An 18,921-nucleotide genomic window follows, 5' to 3' on the forward strand; every position below is an offset into this window, starting at 1 on the left:
CGCCCTGGGGCGGCCGCGTGCTCCGGCTGGGAGCGGTGTGGGGCTCGCAGAGTCCGCGTCTGCGTGAGTGCTTGTGGTGGGAGTGGGTGCTCCAGGTCGGAACTTCCTTTTCCCGCCCCACTCTGGGCGGCTAGCTGCCCGAGCGCCCGAGGGAAATGGGGGGCCAGGGCGCCCGACTGGGGAGAGCCGGGCTGGCGCCTTTGACTTTCGCATTGCAGGGCTCCTCCTGAGCACCCCCGCTTCACCCCCCTCGTCTCGTCTCTTTGGGGAAACAAGCACCTTTTGCACCCTTGGTTTCTCCGCCACCTCGGCTGGGGAGACTGAGCCGGGCTTCTAACTCGGGCAGTCCCTGCCGGGGGGCGGAGGACCCCAAAGAACTCCACCCGCCAGGATGATTGGGAGTGAAACGGGGTGGGGGGCGCTGATCTGTTGCCCTGGAGTGAGTGCTGGGGAGGCGGGGGCAGAGCTGCGCTGGTGGTCCTTGTCCTCCCAGAGTAGACTTTGTGATTCCCCGACTCTTGCAAGGATTTTGCATTTCATCCTACCTTTTCAAGAGGGGCGCAGCTGAGGAAAACCAGGGCGAAAACCTCGTCCGTCCCTTTTCACCTATTTGCTTAAGTGGTTTGCATAATCATTCGCTTAGAACTGGGTAAGTTACCCGTAGTTGCCCGCCTTTGTAGACTACTTGCAAATACCTGGCCAGGTAAACAGGAAGCAACTATTTCCCTAAGCACCTGCCCCCTTGCTAAAGGCAGATGCCCTAGCACCTCCTCACCCCCACCCCCGCTTATATCAGGCTTAAAGGATGGCAGAGTCTGTGGTTGAACTTGGAGTGATGTGTAGGTCTCACTCTTCACCTGGGCTGTAAACTCCTCTAAAACACCGATTCACCCACGTGCCTTTACAAGCAGCCCACCCTGCGGCCGCTCTGGGCTTTGCTCTGGGGATAGAGTTGTAAGATGAGTTTTCTGCTCCCAGTCTAGTTCTGTTCTTTTCTTTCTTTTTTAAAAAAAATTTTCACCAGCCTCCTCTCTGTGCTAATATTAAAGCTGTCTTTTCAGAACTAGGGTTTGGCAATATTGGAGTAGGGGGAAGAAAGGAATAGCAAAGTGCTTAAGAACTTGAATCAAAAGCATGTTGTGAATACAGTATTCAAAGGGGACTTGTGGGGTCTGTTTCATTCAGTCTTCATGTCTGAGCCGTGATGATCACGAATGCAGGGAGCTATACTTTTGATGGTCAAGTATATAAGAGCAAATTGGGAGGCGGGAGCAGTCTTTGTTCTACTCAGAAATATTAAAATATTAAGAATACAATGCTCCGAGGCTTGGAGCATTGCTGGAGGCTTTGCTCCAGCAAAGCACCAGTTAAGTATTTTTTCATTATTATTATTACTATTATTATTATTATATGTTTTTAAGAAAGGAGGGGAAGAGTGGGTACTCTAGACACCTCCCCTATCATCCCTTCACTATCATCCTTCACAGACTCTGCCTCCCTCTGTTCCACCAGAGAGCTCAGCCTGCCAGGGCCTGGCACTTGGCATTGGAGTGTGTTTCAGCTTTGAGAGAGCAGGCACTGCAGGACTTTCCTCCTTTCTAATTTTTTAGTGCGGAACAGTCATTGACTGTATACTATAGGGCAGCTACTCTGCTTAGCACTTTTTCAGGCATTATCTCATTTAATCCTCAGAAAAACCCTGTGGGGAAGTGAGGCTGTCCTTCTTTTCACAGTATTTCTGTGGGAGCCAGCAGTAGATGGGGCCCCTCTAGGTACATTCTGAGCAGGAGGGGAGACCAGCCGGACAGGGCTGGGCTGAGGTCTCACTCGCAGGTGAGGCTGGCGCTCCTGGATCGGGGGTGAGTGTGTTTATTACCCCTGCTTCTCAGATGCCAGGAGGCTGGATCCTTCAGAGTGGCACTTCTGTGAAGTCCCACAAGGAGATGTGGTAGAGAACAGACCGGGACTAAAGACCTGGGTTCCAGCCCTGATTCCAACCTCCTTATGGCTCCTTGACTTGACATATGTCACTTGGCTTCTCTGAGTCCCAGTCTGGTTATTGCCTGGACTCCAGGTGTCTAAAATATAACTCATTTCATCCCCATGGCAACCTTAATGGGTGGGGTCTATTATGACCCTATTTTAGATGAGAGAAAAGAGACAAACGGAGTAACTTGTGCAAAGTCACACAACTAGGATGATGTGAAGCAAGCGTTCTAACCCCTGGCCCCCCTGGCTGCGAGCCTCTGTGGGATTCTGTCTTCCTTGTGTGTCGCTACAGCCCCAACGCTGTGCCCCGCGCGTAGTAGGATTCAGACTGGGTTGTTGAATGGTGACAGAGGCAGCTTGCAGTTCCCAATTGACTTTTTGGCCTCTTGTCTTGTCCTTAAAAGGACCCTTGAAAACTGTACTAGGAAAATGTTCTTTTTGCTTTTGCCAAAACAGTCTTCTTTTTGATGGAATTCTGCCCAGCTGGTTGGGAAAAAAGAAGACGGACCATGAAGATCATGGGCTAGGCAAATATTATGGCTGTTTCCGGAAAATGTGTTTATTATCAGTGAGAAACCCAGAAAAAAAACATCACAGAACACTTAGCACTTGGAGTCAAATCCATTAAAAAGCCAATCAGTAACCAACTCACAAGAATTTGTTATGTGGGGGCCACGTGCCCTGGACAGCTGGCAACAAGGGCAGTCGATCATCTCCGAGCTTGAACTTACTAGTGGACCTGGGGACTCAAGATCGATAAGCACAGAACAGGACAATACAAGATGCTAGACATTATTTGAGTCCTGATAAAAGTCCCAGTGACTGTGTCACATTTGTATAGCCTATTGTAGGGTGCAGAAACGTTCATAGGGTTCTCTTATTTCAGTTTTCCTAGTAACCGAATGTGGTGAGTGGTGGGCAGGGTGGAGGTTAGGAAGCTCATCTTGCAGATGGAGAAATTACGGTAAAGTGAGCCTTGGATTTGGCCATGCCCGGGTGTCTTATGCCTCCAGGTCCATCATCGTTCTGCTTCACAGGAAGGATACTGAGATTCGGAGGGTCCTTAGAAGTAGCTGAGTTTGAGTATCGTCCTGAAGCTTGCTTTTCGTTACTGGTCTTGGCTAGCCAGGGTGCTTAGTGGGGCAGGGGAGGAGGACACATTGTTTTTCGGTTTTGTTTTTGCATTCAGAGACCCGCTACGTGAAATGTGGATAAATCCCAGTTCTTATGAGCACAATAACAATGTTTAGAATTTATGATAAAATTTAGAAGCTGATTTAGGAGAATTTTCATCCTTTATCCTTTCTCTGGATCACTGTTTATAACTTTGCAACACACACAGACACCTACCCCCCCATAAAAGGAAACTCCTCTTGTTAAACTAGAGTTCCTGGACTGGGTTGTAGTATTTTTCTTTGTGGGCAAGGGGTCTCACTCTCTTTGGAATCCTGCGGAGCCTTGCACCATGGTTTGCTTGGAGAAGCTACTCCGTAACATTGTCTTTAATTGCACAGGTGTTGAATGATAAAGGCCCAAGATCTGCCGTTAGCCAATGATGTGACAGAGAAGCAGTTCATGTTGACAGCAGTGGCTTTAGTGTGCTTGCTGGAGTCTCCAGCGAATGAAGCCACCTCAGCTGATTCTTAACTGAGCGTGGAGCAGATGCTTACAAACGTTGACTTTGTGATTGACTTGTGTAGATATCTATATCTATGTCTATATCTATATCTATATCTATACACACACATATATCCTCTTTACATATGCAAACATTTACAAGTATTCACTCACCAAGTACCTGAGTACTCAGCCAGTGTTATGTACTATGCTAGGGGCTGGGTACGCTGTGCTAAAGGAAACAGATATGGGGGTGGGAGGGAGGGAGATAAGCAGTTAGACTGTAAGCAAATCAATGCAAACAATTTAGCAGTGGCAGACACTCCAGAGAACTTCCCTGGGGGAGCATAACCTGGGTGGAGAGGGAGCTGATTTAGACGCGAAGCTGAGAAGACTTTCCTGAGGAAGACAATCCCAGGCTGGGGCAAGAGCGTGCAGAGTCTAAGGCAGGATGAGCAGAGAGTCTCGGAGGGACTCCAGGAGGAGCAGGCGGCAGGGTGGCTGGGAGAAGGTCAGAGACGGGGGACAGGGGCCCCATCACGCTGGGCTCTTGAGGCCAAGTTCAGGATCTTAAGAGTTTACCCTGAGGGCTGTGATAAGGAGTGAATGGAATTTCAGGAGCCAATTTGTATTTCTAGAAGGTCCTTGGTAAGGGCTGTGAGGAAGAGATTGGAGGTGAGCTGAGCGGGGGGACCTGAAGCCAGGCCGGACAGAGTGGAAAATGAGTGGGAGGTGAGGAAATGGAGACCAGACATGTATATATAGGTTGGTTATCTAAGGGCACAGAGAGCCCGAGTGAGTGCGAGCGAGAGCTTGTGTATATGCGTGAGTCTGTGGGAAGGCGACCTTGGCTGAGGTCAGGGAGTCCAGTCCACCTCCTCCATAAATCAACACATACACATCTCTGAGTGTGAGTTAAATGGCACTAACTCTTCTGGAAGATTTGACATTGGAATCCTAGCCTTGGCTTTATCTCCAGTTGCTGGGTTAATTTGAGCTTATCATTTGTTCTTCTTTGTGTCCCCCCCCCCCCCCCCCCAAACAGGCTGATGATTTTATGATTAAAAAAAAAATAGATATCTTTCTAGGAATATTCTTCTTCAGTAGCATCATTTATTTCTGTTAATTTGGATCCTTTTTGTAAATTGAGTGAGGAGAACTTTGAGTGGATCGGTGGCAACATTTGTGGTGAGATTCTGAGCATTTACTCTATGATGACCAGTCTGCTTTCAGACGGACTCTCACGGAGAGACCCCAGTGAAGAGCTTGGTGGTGAGGCCATGCTAGGCCTCTCCAAGGTCCATGGGGGCGAGGCCCGGTGGAGAGCCTTGGGCAAGGGTACAACCAGCTGTCATGTCTCAGTGCAAAACTTGCTACCCTGGTCTTCCTCATCAAATGAGATGCTTCCTCTGTACCCATGAATACCTTGTAAAAAGATGCCAGACAGGTACATCTGTTCTGTCCTCTGGGAACAGCAGAGTTTGCTATCTCAAAGATTAATAATAAATAGCACAGATAGCCTGATGCGGCTTTGATCACCCAGTGATTGATTTATGGTTATAGGGAATTAGAATTTAAATAGGACCATAGACCTGAATGTAACTCCGAAGATCAGTTAAGATGTTTGCTGCCTGTTGAAGACTTCTTCCAGGAGTGCTGACTTATATCCTGGCAACTAATTAGTGTATTGAGATAAAGGAATGTCAGAAGACTAAAATTTTGGACTTGAACATGCTTACATTTTTTACTTTCATTCTTCTATGGACTACTATGGCTTTCTTAAGCCCTGATTGACATGCCCAGGTGAATCTGAAAGCACTTCCTGTGATTTACCTAAGGTAAAGAGTTTAATTGATCAAAGAGATGGGAGAACTCTGTGGTTAGTGACTGTGGTTTGCAGATGTGGATTGAGAGGGGACACTTGGATTCCGGCAGGGTTGTTTCAACATCTTTGTCTTTGTGGTCAATAAGGCATACCTTCTGGGCAGTGGGTTTTTTTTTTGTGTGTGTGGGGGGGGATTTTAAGATCCCAGTTTTCTTAGTGTGGTACCCTCATGAGGCCACTGATGAAAGACTGCCACCTCCCCTCCTCCCCTTGGTGACAACACTTTGCCTGGCCAAGATATAGCCCCACAGTGTTTCAGGGTTGCACCTTCTTGGGGAAGCTTGTCTCCTCTGGCCTAAGAGTATAAATTGAAGTGTCCTCCTATCTGTTTGTCTATTTGTCTGTCTGTCTATCATCTTTCTACCTATCCATCACCTTTATCAAAGTGTATAAAAGGTATCACTATCCCCATACCTTCTCACCATGTCCTTAAATCACAAATCCTATAGTGTAGGCTCTCTGAATATGGACATTCATACGATGCCTTAAAAACTTCACCTTTTGCCCTGGCTGCTGTGGCTCAGTGGATTGAGCGTCGGCCTGCAAACCAAAGGGTCGCTGGTTCAATTCCCAGTCAGGGTACATACTTGGGTTGCAGGCCAGGTCCCCAGTTGGGGGCATGCAAGAGGCAACCACACCTTGATGTTTCTCTCTCTCTCTTTCCCTCTCTCTAAAAGTAAATAAATAAAATCTAAACAAACAAACAACAAACACTTCACCTTTAAGCAGTGTCCCCAGCCTCCTTGATCTAATTAGAAACCGAACGCCAGCATGGTGCCTCTCTTTGGTGATGAGCACGAGGCCTCTGTCTCCCAGCCGCTCCAGACTTACCACGTGGAAGCGGCACCACACCTGGTCTTCTCATCTAGTGTCTTCCATTTGGGGCTTCGAAGGCCAGAGAACAGGGGGGCCCTAAACTCGGATGGGTTCGCTTCTAGTTTTTTTTTTTTACCAGTCACTCCTCTCACCCTCATCAGCAGTCAGGAGCTCACTAGCAGGCCCTGCTCTACAGCTCTTCATCTGTAAGCGTCAGCGACGTGGAAATAAGGCCGTTTCAGCATGATTAGATGTGTGGGTTAGGTGTCCGGCTGCCCCACCAGGGCTGCTTTGGTGTAAGGGGTGGGAGGTGGGATGGTTTGGAGAAAGTGGGCTCCAGGTCTGTGGAGGGGATGGAGTTCTCCCTCCCAGGACGGGGGTGGGACGGGGGAGGGGGCTGTCCCACCTGCCCATCGCACAGGTGCACACTCTGGAGGAGACAGGGTGCTCATTAGTGGGGGCTGCTTAGCTGATGGGTCAGAGGGCGACAAACCGCACAGAAGTACCATACTGGGGACAGAGTTTCAGTTTTACCAGATGAAAAGAGTCCTGGTTATGGATGGTGGGGATGGTTGCCCAGCATTATAAAGGCATTTAACACCACTGAACAGTGCACCTAAGGATGGTTAAGATGGTCAAATGTATGTCATGTGTATTTTACACAATAAGAAAATTGAAGAAAAAAAAAGAAATTGAGATTCCAGTGCTATGAAATAGTATTGTCAAATGTTTTGCTCTCAGGGCCTACCTTTACATACTTAAAAGCAATCGAGAACGCCCCAGAAGCTTTTGTTAAGATGGGTTAGAGCTATCAATATTTATATTAGAAATGAAAGTAGATACCTTTTAAATTATTTATTAGTTAAAAATAGTAATCTCATCTTTTTCAAAGCAAAACTGTTATTGTTTTACATTTTTATGAGTTATTTGTTGTTTGGCTTACTACGAGACAGTGAGGTCCTTAAATTTGCTGCTGCATCTGTTCATGTTCTGACACATCATACACCCTCTGGGAAGCTCCATTGGACACTTGGGAGAGGGTGACAATGACACAGAGAAAGGACACCTTAATTTATTACAAAAATAGGTTTGGTCTCATGGACCATTGAAAGGGTCTTAGGAACGCCAGGCATCCCCGGATCCCATTCTGAGAACCACGAGTGTAGCATAAACCCACAGGCCAAGTTAATATTTTGTTACGTTGTATGTTTTAGCCTCTTTTCATCTAATATCATCTGAACTTGAACTTCAGCAGTTCAATGTGTTACTTCTGTGATTTCAAATAAAAGAACTAGATGAACCCTTCAAAGAAAGGACCATAATTTTTTTTTTTTCTGAGTTTCTATAACAGACAACAGCCATCTCACACAAATCCTGCGTGTACCATTCTGTGGTGAGCATTGTCACAGTAGAGTGGGGTGGAACGACTCGCAATTGCCCTGCTCAGCTCACCTGGGTAGGACACTCACAGACATGGAAACCTCGAGTGTGAAAAGCGGGTAAAGAAAGCTGTGTTTCACTCCAGGGTATGCAAAGTTTGTTTTTCTTTCCAAAATGCATTCCTATTTTCTGTGGAGTGAGGACCTTTCTTTTTTAAATCCTCACTCAAGGGTATGTTTACTGATTTGAAAGAGAGAGAGAGAGAGGGAGAGGGTAACGGGGAAGGGTGGGGAGAGACAGAGTGAGAGAATGAGAGAGAGACATCAATCTATTGCCTCTGGACAACCAAGCAGGGCTCAAACCTGCAACCTAGGTATGTGCCCTGACTGGGGATCAAACCCATGACCTTTTGGTATATAGGATGACACTCTTAACACAGAGCTGCTGGCCAGGGCCAATGAGAACTTCTTTCCAGCACGTCGGGTGGAAAGCTTGCACCTGTCTGGAGAAGGTGCCTAATGCTGTCTCCTGGGCTGTGTCCTGAGCTGTGAGCTGTCACTGCTGTGTTCTCTGGGGGATGTTTGGAAATGTGAGTGCTCTTCAGGGGGTCTCCTTGGCCTCTTTCCAGCTCTTCCCCACCCTGTTCTTCCTTGCGTGGAGAACTTGGACACTTAGGGAAAGGTGCGTGCACTTGGAAAATGGACTAGGAAGAGGATTCATTTTAATAAGTCAAATAGGAATCCTTTTCACTTGCATTGCCTGGGGATCTCATTATTGTATAATTTTTTCATGTTGATGAAGTAAGGAATTGCTCATAGCAGATAGTTCCCGGCAGAAAATTAAAAAATCCTAGCGTGGCTTCCCCGAGCAGAATGGGATGTTTGTGAAAGCATAAAAATATTATTTTCTACTTTCCAAATAATGGATTAGATGCTATAGAAACCATCGTATTTGTTTTACTGTGTTTTTAAAAAAGTTTAGTAAAACTTTTTTTTTTCCTTGACTCCACGAAATAGTCACTGTGTCAGCTGACTACAGCAAAAGGCACTTGGCTCTTGGAGAATTTTGCTGAAAATATGCTGAGGATCTGTGATTTGGCAACAGTACTCTGTTGCTTCTAGAAGCAATACATGCTTTTCTACAAGCCTTTGGGAGTGTCTTCACGTGCCAGGTGCTCCGACTGCATACAGAGAAGCACTAGCTTGGGCAGGCAACCCACCCCGGTGTCCCGAGGCCCCCAGGAAGGGCTGTGTGATGAGAAGACCCCCCCAAGCAGCCTTCTCCGCTCTATTTGGAGCAGGAAACTTCTAGTCTTTTCCCCTTAAGCAGAGCATTCGTTTAGTCCATTTATTTCCACCGGACATCTCCCTCCTGTCTGCGGCGTGCCAGACATTGCTATCCCTGTGTCTCAGTGACATTGCTGGGAGTTGGGCTTCGGCAGGGACAAGGAAGAGATGCCTGTTAGCGTTAGATGTGTGCGCCCGGGCATTTGTGTGGTATATCCAGGGACGGTGTCCTGGAGGAGGTGACATTGGAGCTGATCTCTTGCCGACAGAACTGGAGTTAACTGGAAAAGAAGGGAACAGAGGGAACAGCTCCAATGAGGTCTGGAAATGAGGGTGGGGATGGAACACAGTTTGATGGGGCAGAGGCAGCGGGGTCAGAAGCAGGTTGGTGCACGCCGAGACCAGAGAGGCCGGCAGCAGTGTTCTTGCTTAAAATCCGAAGACGGGAAGGAGCCACGGGAGAATCACGCAGGGGATTGACACTTCCTCATGTGTGGGTTAGAAGAGTCCCTCTGGCCGCCTGTGGAGAGGGAAGGGGTGTTAGTGAGAAGTGGGACAAGATGACATCACTCCCTGCTGTCACTGGCTTATTTCCTGATATGATTGGAGGTCCTGGGGAGGGGCCTCAGTCACCCACATAGTTCATTTGGCCTGTTCCCTGATACCTGAAATTCCTTAATTTTCTAAATTCTCTCTATATTGTATTTTAAGGTCAACAAGGGAGAACCCTCTGGGAAAGTGAAAAGGAAATTTTGGCCACACGTCTGTTTCCTCTTCCTGTAGCCCCTTCATCTCCTTTGGGTAATTATCCCTCCGTGTCTGAATGTTGTCTTGGTGGAACAGTACATGCTAAGCATGTCCCTGGATGTTTCTCCTGCCAGCGTCTTCTGGCCCCAGCCCCAGCGTAGCCATGGGAAGACAGGCGGCGTAGGCTTAGCCCAGCCTGTCCGATGCTCCAATGGTTGAGAGACTCAGGGCTGGATGGGGCTGCTGAGTGTGTTTGGTCCTGAAACGGCTCCCCGACCAGACCTCTTCTGTGAGTAGTTTCTGCGCCCAGGTCCTGCAGAAGTGCCCTGGCTCCTGCCTGATTCCAGGTGTGGCTCTTCAGACTTCTCTTTGACCCTGAGAGCTTCAGGGGGGCTTCTGACAAAGACTGGATTTGATTAGTGAGCCACACCAGTTGCTCTGGCTTGTATCCAAAGAACCCTAAAGAGCCACGGGAAATGTCTGAAGACTTTACTTCCCATCATTAGTAAAAAGTAATCTCATAGCCTTGTCAGTCGGTTTTGGAAGGGGAACAGGCAGCAAACGAAAGAATGCAAGGATGGTGTTTGCTGAAGGGGAGTGAAGGATGGACTGAAAGGGGCTTGGAGACCACGACCCTGCAGCCGGCCTTCGCTGATGTCCCAGTCTTGCTGCAGGTGGACTTCCTGCAGGTGGTTTTGCCACAGGTGTGTCTGCCTGCGGGGGCGAGTGTGTGGGAGGTCACATAACATCAAGCAGATGAGGCAAATTCTGTAAACTTAGAATTCCAGTTCTTACTCAAATGGCACTCAGGGCTCTGGCAATACTTAATGATAAAAATAATAAAAGCAAATATTTGTATGGCACTTACATTAAGTGCTGGGTACTGTTATAAATGTGATACGCGTATTTTCTCATTTTATTCTTATAATACTTTAATGTAGGTATTATCTTAAATTATTATATTTATCTATCTATTTTTTATCTAAAGAGATGAGGGAACCTCAAGGAGAGGTTTTTTTTTTTTAAATATATATTTTTTCTTTTTTTAAAAATATATTTTATTGAATATATTGTTACAATAGTCAAGAAGAGGTTTTAATAATTTACTCAAGTTATACAACTAGAAAGCAGCAGGAAAAAAAAAGCCTGGACATTTCAGAGGCCGATGTTAGCTGGCACGAAGAATGAACTTGAGGGTAAGGAACGGGGATGGGTCTAAGGCAGGGAGGGCTATTGTAGTAAAATGGAACAACCCTGAGTGTGTGGATTAAAGCGGAGGCAGGAGAGAGAGGGACAGGGAAGGGATTTGAGGGAGCTTCAGGATGAGAGGATAAAGGAAAAGGGTAGGCTGGTCTATTTTCAGGTCGGGTCCTTTTACAGAGATGTGTCCAGTAGGCGGTTCTATGGGTCTGAGCGGCAGGAGAGAGACCTGGGGGGAGGTGCACACACGGGGCCTCCCCAGTCGTTAGATGAAATTCCCAGGGAGAGGAGCAGCATGTCAAAGAGGGAGCCGGGGGGCTGGGTAGGGCGAGGACATGAATGGGAGGCCTGCAGATTGTATCCACCCTCAGACTTGTTTGATTCGGCTTCTAGTCTTCAAACATTAGAAACAATAGTTGCCAACCTGTAAAAATAACAGGAAAACTTCCCAAGAAAATGAGAAGTGGGAGTGTTTTTTACAGATTGGGAGATCTGACCTCCTGAAGCCTACAGGTGAGGGCCCGCAGTGCCCTTTTGTCCAGGTGGGTGCTCCTCAGCTCGTCCCAATGGCCTTTTCATTTTGGGCACCTCCCTGGCCCCTGCAGGTATTTTATTTGGTGGCCCCGGATTGGATTTAAGGTTTGGGAAGTGGAAGCAGAGTTCCACAGGAAACCAAGAATGAGTAATGGGACAAGAGGCATCGGGGAACCTCAGGGTCTGGGAGGTTGGCTGCGAGGGAGGGGGGAGTCCTGTGCTTGTGACAATAGTCCTTTGGGGGCGGTCACCCGGAGGTGCCCTTAGCAAAAATGCTTGGTGGAGCACTAGGGCAGGAATCGTAGGGGAAGAAGGGAGGGTATGTGTAACAAGTGATTTCAGGAAGCTGTGCTGCAAAGAGCGATTTGGGGAATCTTTGATTTTGTTTTTTTTTTTCATCTATGCATGACTTGAGCATGTCTATATAACAGTGTTTGTGATCTAAAATAGCGCTTTATTTGTCCTTGACTTACATTTTATAACTACAGAGAGTCCAGTCTTAGCTTTGGTTGTTCTTATTAAAACAGAGCGCTCCCAGGGTATGGAACGGGGTGCGGGGCTTTTCATGCCTGAGGAGACAGCCTGCCAACCTCAGAAGTTACCTGTGTTAAATGTAGTTTTGCTATTTTAACATGTGATCAGCAGTGCCTTGAAGTGGATAACTCTACATTTTTTACGGAAGCAGGAGAAGTGGAGCACTGCCCACGTGGTGATTTATCATCTGCACTTACTCCTGCGTTTCTATACTGCCCATGGCCTTCTATCATTGGGTGGTGATATCTGGGGCAGTCTTATCAACCAGCACCCCTTCTGTTGCAGTCTGGCTTGGGGCCGTTACTGGTTTTATGCCACATGCCGATTTTTCCATTTGTTTTTTTTGTATTTGTTTTATGATAGAGCTGGATCCGATAACTTACTGTATGTGAATGTGTGTGTGTGTGTATGTGTTAAAACAGATCTATCTTGTGTTGGGTGAAAACTCTTTTTATTAATGAAAATCTTTATCTCCCTTCTGCAGTGGCTGATAATTAAACTACTGTGCTTCTGGGGTGACCACAATTTCAAAAGCACATTTGCTGTGATTTTTTTTTTTTCCCTTTCAGTAATGCAGTGGTCAAGAGCGATATTAAAATTCGACATGGAATGGAAGTAGCCGGTAGCTATTCCTAACCCTAATCCTAACAACTGTCAGCCAACTAATTAAATCATTAATTAACTCACCAAATAATTTTTAAGAGCATACTATGTGTTAGATGAGGTGCTGGGCACCAAGGATATGGTATTGCATGAGACAGACAAAAATTCCTGCCATATTTGAGAGGGGAAACAAGTTATAAATAAGAGAAAGACAGTATATGTCTTTAAGTGTATTTTAGGAATTGATAAATGCTAAAGGGGGGAAATAAAGCAAGGAAGGGTGAAAGGCATTTCCTTGGGGGGTATTTTATATATGTGAACCAAGGAAGGCCTCATTTGGAAGATATTCTTTGAGTAAAGAGCTGAAGGAATTCAGGAAGTGAGTCATGCAATCACATGGGGATAGAGCATCCTGGGGCAGGGATCAGCCAGTGCAAAGGCCCTGAGGCAGAAATTTGCCTCACTGGGCATAATTAAGGACTAGCTCAGAGACCAGTATGGTAGCTGGGAATGAAAGTGGTTTCCTCACTTGAATACAGATAATCCTCCACAAAGGCAGGAATTTTTGTCAGTCTTATACAACACCACATCCAGGATATGAATCCGATTATAGGGAAATACAGTTATCAAACTATTAAAATCAATTTATGATTTAGTTATATTTGTGCTTCTTTATTAGATCATTGAGTAAGATCTAGCAGTAGGCATGTAACTACTCTGATTTCAAAGTAATATAAAGAGTATACATGATATTTTGACAAATCTGGAACAACTCATATGATATGAAACTATTTCAAATTCCTATTGGGGCAAAGTCACAGCTACAACTAACACTGCCCTGGGCCCCTGCCTGCATTTTTAATAAGAGGAAATGCTCTATTTCAGTTAGAGGTTAGTAAAACGTCAAGATTATTTTCCCCAGTTACGTTCAAGGACCTCCTGCATTCTCTTTTACAGACCCTGCTTTGTTAGGTGGAGGATCGATTAAATGGGGTCCAAAAGAGAATTGGGGTGACTGAGTGAAGTGCTGCTGATGTTTCTGGGACTGTCCCATCTGCATTGCAGTAGGCTTCCTTTTCAGTCACTGCCTTTCCGGGTGGGTGGCTGTACCCAGGGCCAGCCTTGCCCTGTTTTGATTTCTAGCAATAGTGATAACTCTAAGAGGTGTTTTTGTTTGTTTGTTTGTTTTTACATCTATCTGGTTCCTTGTGGCTAACTAGTTCAAAAGGCCTGGGTCCAGTCCATCTGTTTCAGCAGATTCATGTGCAACCCGTTCTTCTGCCCTAGGGACCCCTCCCACCTCGGTTACTCCTGGCTTATAAGGGTGTGGATGGCAGGGGCAGGATTCTTGGCTTTCTGAGAAGAGACGATCTGTATAAATATCTCAGTGTCGTAGGGCTCCACCTTGGCCATCCCCCAAGCTTTCTAGTCCCCATGTCTCTGCACATTTTCTTTCCACTCCTTGAAGAAGGGGTTCTGGCTCTTAACTGTCTCCTTGTTCATATCCGATCAAGTGCTCAGCGCAAATGTCACCTGTTCATATGGTTGTCCCTACTTTCCTGTCCTGGAAAGACCGCTTACCTCCTTTAAACTTCTGCAGCACCTTCTGGGTACCTCTCTTCATGATGCCCAATGTATTTAGCCTCATAGTGCATGCAATCATTTACTTCCCCATTTACCCTCCTGGGAGCTCTTCTAAGTTCCTATACGCCCCAAGGGCAGGAGCCATGCTTTCTTTTGTTCCTCGTAGTTCTCAGGATACTGCCTGCCAGGAAGCAGAGATGAGAGAACAGCAGAAGCTTGTGGTTCCTACAAGTGACAGAGGAGACATTGGCTGAGGGTTCTGTCCGACCCAAATCTGTAAGTTCACTCGATGTCTAGACACCGCCCCCCTCCAAATACTGACCTAGGATGCTTCACACCTTTTCTTTTTCCAAGAAGAAATAACTTCCTTCTTAAGTGGTTTTAATACTTGCAAAGATTTTCACATAATGTTGAGCAGTCCAAAGTAGGAAGCAAAAATCACCCCAAATTCCATCACCCAGACAGGATGAGCTTCACATTTTGGCGTATATTCTTATAGATTGTTTTTTCATTTTATAAAAGCAGACGTATTTTGTAAGGATCAAGTCATGCCATATATTGTATTCATGGCGGTCTTCGTTAGCATGTGGTGACTGTCTTTTTGCGCAGTGGAGCATAGTGGTTAAGGGAATGGCTTTCGAACGTTGTCATGTGAATTCAAACCACGAAGCTGTCACTTAATAGCTGTTGACCCTGGAGAGTCAGTTAACATCTCTATTCACCAGTTTCTCCCTCGGTAAAAGGAACGCAATAGAAACACTACTTGTAGGAGGGCAGTGAGGGGCAGCGGGCTCAGCATGCACACACTGGGCAGCGCCGGGCTGTGCAGGGACACTCACTGTCCTCATTTCGGCGGTTTTAATGGCCACAGCCTTCTACGGCACAGCCACCTCCCAACCCACCTCATCTCTCCCGTGGTGATGGACATTTAGGTTGCCTTTGTCTTTTTGCGCGTATGAGTAATTAATGATTCAGTAAACATCCTTGCACACTGGCCTGATTTATTTCCGCAGGATGCGGTCCAACTGTGGACCTGTGGAGGTTTGTGATGCATGTTGCTACGGTGTTCTCCACAAGGCTTCCTGGAACTGGTGCACACCCTTGTCAGCACTGCATGATACGTGTTTTCCCCTATACCCTCCCAAACTGCTCTCTTTCAGCTCCTCTTGTTGTCACTGTACGTACAGATGTTTGGTGCATCAGCCATCGGACACCTGGGAACAGATGAGACTGAGCACAGGGTCTACAGCGCTTAGATTTGCGGACAGTTTTTGGCTGAGGTCAGAACCTCTGCTTTTGGCCAGCCCTGCTGTCGGGGGTCTCCTGCAAAGTGGAGGGAGCCAGGGCAGGGCACTCCTTCCTGGGGCCAGTGGAAGGGTGGTGGTCACATGGGCCACTGGGGGAGGCCCAGGGCCCTGTGGACACGTGGAGATGACCATGCTGGGGACAGTGGCTGTATGGTTTAGCTTCCTCTTAGGCGGTGCACACCTTCCAGACAACCTCCTTTCTGCAGGCTGTCTTGCTGGGCACCTCCCTGTGTCCTACATGGGAGGTTGTCTAGACACACAGAATTGGAGGGAAGGAAACTGGTATGTAGTCCCCCATGCTTCCAGACTTCCGGATTTCTGGCATTCACCCATTCTGGATGGCCAAGAGGAATGTTATTTATACTAACTGTTTAGATATAATTTAGAGGTGGTACTCTAGAGAGCACTTTCTGGGTTTTCTCTCCAAAGACCAGAACTTCTAGAAATTTATTCTTAATCCCTGAATATATTAGACCCTGAGAAGTTTTTGTTTTCTTCTTGGGATAGATAAAAAATTTTTAAAAATCATTGTAAATTCAAGGATTTCTCATATTTTTTAAAAGTATATTTTATTGATTATGCTGTTACAGTTGTCCCAATTATTTTCCCCTTTGCTCCCCTCTGTCCGGTATCCCCCTTCCCCCAGCAATCGCACCCCCCTTAGTTCATCCATGGGTCGTGCATATAAGTTCTTTGGCTTCATCCTTTCCTATATTATTCTTAACTTCTCCCTGTCTATTTTGTAGCAACCGATTATGCTTCTTAATCCCTGCACCATTTCCCCATTTCTTCCCCTTCCCCCTCCCAGCTGATAACCCTCCAAATGATCCCCATACCTATGATTCTGTTCCTATTCTGGTTTGCTTAGCTGGATTTTGTTATTTTTTAGATTCAGTTGTTGATAGTTGTGAGTTTGTTGTCATTTTAGTGTTCATAGTTTTGATCTTCTTTTTCTTAAGTCCCTTTGACATTTCATATAACAATGGCTTGGTGATGATGAACTCTTTTAGCTTTACCTTGTCTGGGAAGCACTTCATCTGCCCTTCCATTCTAAATGATAGCTTTGCTGGACAGAGTAATCTTGGTTATAGGTCCTTGCTTTTCATCACATTGAATACTGCTTGCCAGTCCCTTCTTGCCTGCAAAGTTTCTTTTGAGAAATCAGCTGATAGTCTTATAGGCACTCCTTTGTAGGTAACTCTCTGCCTTTCTCTTGCTACTTTAAGATTCACTGTTTATCTTTCACCTTTGGCATTTTAATGATGATGTGTCTTGGTGTGGTCCTCTTTGGGTCTAGCTTGTTTGGGACTCGCTGTGCTTCCTTGACTTGTATGTCTATTTCCTTCACCAAATTTGGGGATTTTTCTTTTGTTATTTTTTCACATAAGTTTTCAATTTCTTGCTGCTCCTCTTCTCCTTCTGGCACCCTTATAATTCAGATGTTGGCATGTTTAAAGTTGTCCCAGAGGTTTCTAAGCTTCTCCTCATTTTTTTCAATTCTTGTTTCCTCATTCTGTACTGGTCGACTGTTTTTTTCTTCCTTATGTTCTAAATCATTAATTTGAACCCTGGTTTCCTTTCCTTCACCATTGGTTTGTGTGGATTTTCCTTCGTTTCACTTAGCATAGCCTTCACTTCTTCCCTTATGCGTTTGCCATACTCAAGCATATCTGTTAAGCCTGTGAGCATCTTTATCAATAGTGTTTTGAATTCTGTGTCGGTTAGGTTGGCTATCTCCTCTTTGCTTAGTTCTCCCACTAGAACCTTGATCTGTTCCCCTTTTTGGGCCATACTTCTCTGTTTCCTCATCTTGACAGGCTCCTGTGTTTGTTTGCCTCTGTGTCTTAGGTAGAGCTGTCTCTTCTGTTACGTTGTAAGGCGTGGAGCCTTAGGTATTTGTCAGTATAGGGCAACCTGTTTGACCATGTTGTGGCGCTGTATGTGGGGGAGGGGGTCAGAGAGGGAACGATGCTGCCTGCCCAGCACTTGCCCCTTTTCTAGGCACTTCTCCCACTTCCATATGGGACTGGTGCCTCTCTAGCTGTTGGCCTGGCTATTGTCCTAGAGTGGGTGGGTCTGTGGATGTTCTAGGACTGGGGTGGCCCTATAAATAAGCGGACTCTGCTGAGAGAGCAGCAGTTTCTTCCTCCGCCCCAACCCCCACTGGTCTGCACAGTCAGAAGCAATGAGGCTTGATTTTCCCTGGCACTGGGACCATGAGCTACACGGTCTGATCAGGAGCTGGGAACACTCCTCAGGTATCCCTCTCGACCTTTTAAAATGTGTGACTGCACTTTCCATCGGCCTGACACTGCCACCGCTGCTGCCACCACTGCTGCCACCACCACCTCATCATGTCCTCTCCACCCCGGCTCTGCCCCTCCTACATGTCTGGATGAGTATTTTTTCCTTATATCTTTGTTTGTTGGACTTCCATGCAACTTGATTTTCTGGAACTTCTGGTTATCTCTAGTTTTGAGGTAGTTGTGTTCCTTCTTAGTTGTGGAGAGAGACCCAGCATGTCTGTCTAGGCCTCCATCTTGGCCGGAAGTCCAATTTCTCATATTTTAATGTACTTCTTAAAATTTGACAATTTGGAAAAAGTAAGTAGTGCAGACATATTTTTAGTATGCTGTCTGACTCACCTAGAAGGTGTCGTATTATTCTCATTGCTTTGAATTATCAGATTTAAATATAAGTGCCATTTTTTCTGGCACTCTAAATCCAATTATGGTGGTCTGATTGTGATATTTTAATTTTATTTAAGCAAAACTCTGGACCACAGTTCTCATTAGTTAGGCAAGAGAGAGGTAGGGTTGAATTTCACCTTTCATTATTATGACTGTTATTTCACTTCAGATTTTATTGAACATTGGTCTGTGATGGATGAACGGGGGCAAGACTACAAGACGGACGTGTACTTGCATTTTCCCTGAGAGTTCAGTGCATCTCCGTCAGATTGGAGCTTTGGTGGGGAGTAGGTGCGATCAGCCAGAGCACGCCATCTGCAGGAAGCTGGAGCAGGGCCGTGAAACTGTGTTAGAACACGGGTGTCATTCCTGCGCAGGCAGTGTCAGCGCGTAGAAGACAGAACGTCAGAGCAAGTGACTAACCTTTTCTCTAGACTCCAACTGCATAGAGCATGCTTTGAGTTTCAATAAAAGGCTACCCTTGCTTTTATCTTTTCTCATTTGCTTGTCTGACACCAGAAATGCCACGACTGAATTCTGGAAGATCAAGCATTGGGGGGAATATCCCCAGCCCCTGTCAGCAGAGGAAGTATCTATACAATCTGTCATTCTGAGCTTTCTGAAGATACAGCTTCCAAACGTGTGTCTGTGGTCCTTTTACTCTATGTTGGAGCAGTGGTTCTCACCTGGGGAGGATTTTTGTCACAACCCTTGGGGGTGGAGAGACACATGCTACCGGCATTAAGTGG

General features: G+C 46.2%; 1 protein-coding gene across 1 annotated transcript in view; it reads left to right on the forward strand.

Annotated features, from left to right (window-relative positions):
* The window catches only part of KCNS3 (potassium voltage-gated channel modifier subfamily S member 3), a 34,448-nt gene that overhangs the window by 712 nt on the left and 14,815 nt on the right, over nt 1–18,921 (forward strand). The gene's annotated exons all lie outside the window — the stretch shown is intronic.

The sequence above is a fragment of the Furipterus horrens genome, unplaced genomic scaffold (genome assembly GCF_987537825.1).
Source record: "Furipterus horrens unplaced genomic scaffold, mFurHor1.1.pri manual_scaffold_6, whole genome shotgun sequence".
Classification (NCBI taxonomy): Eukaryota; Metazoa; Chordata; class Mammalia; order Chiroptera; family Furipteridae; genus Furipterus; species Furipterus horrens.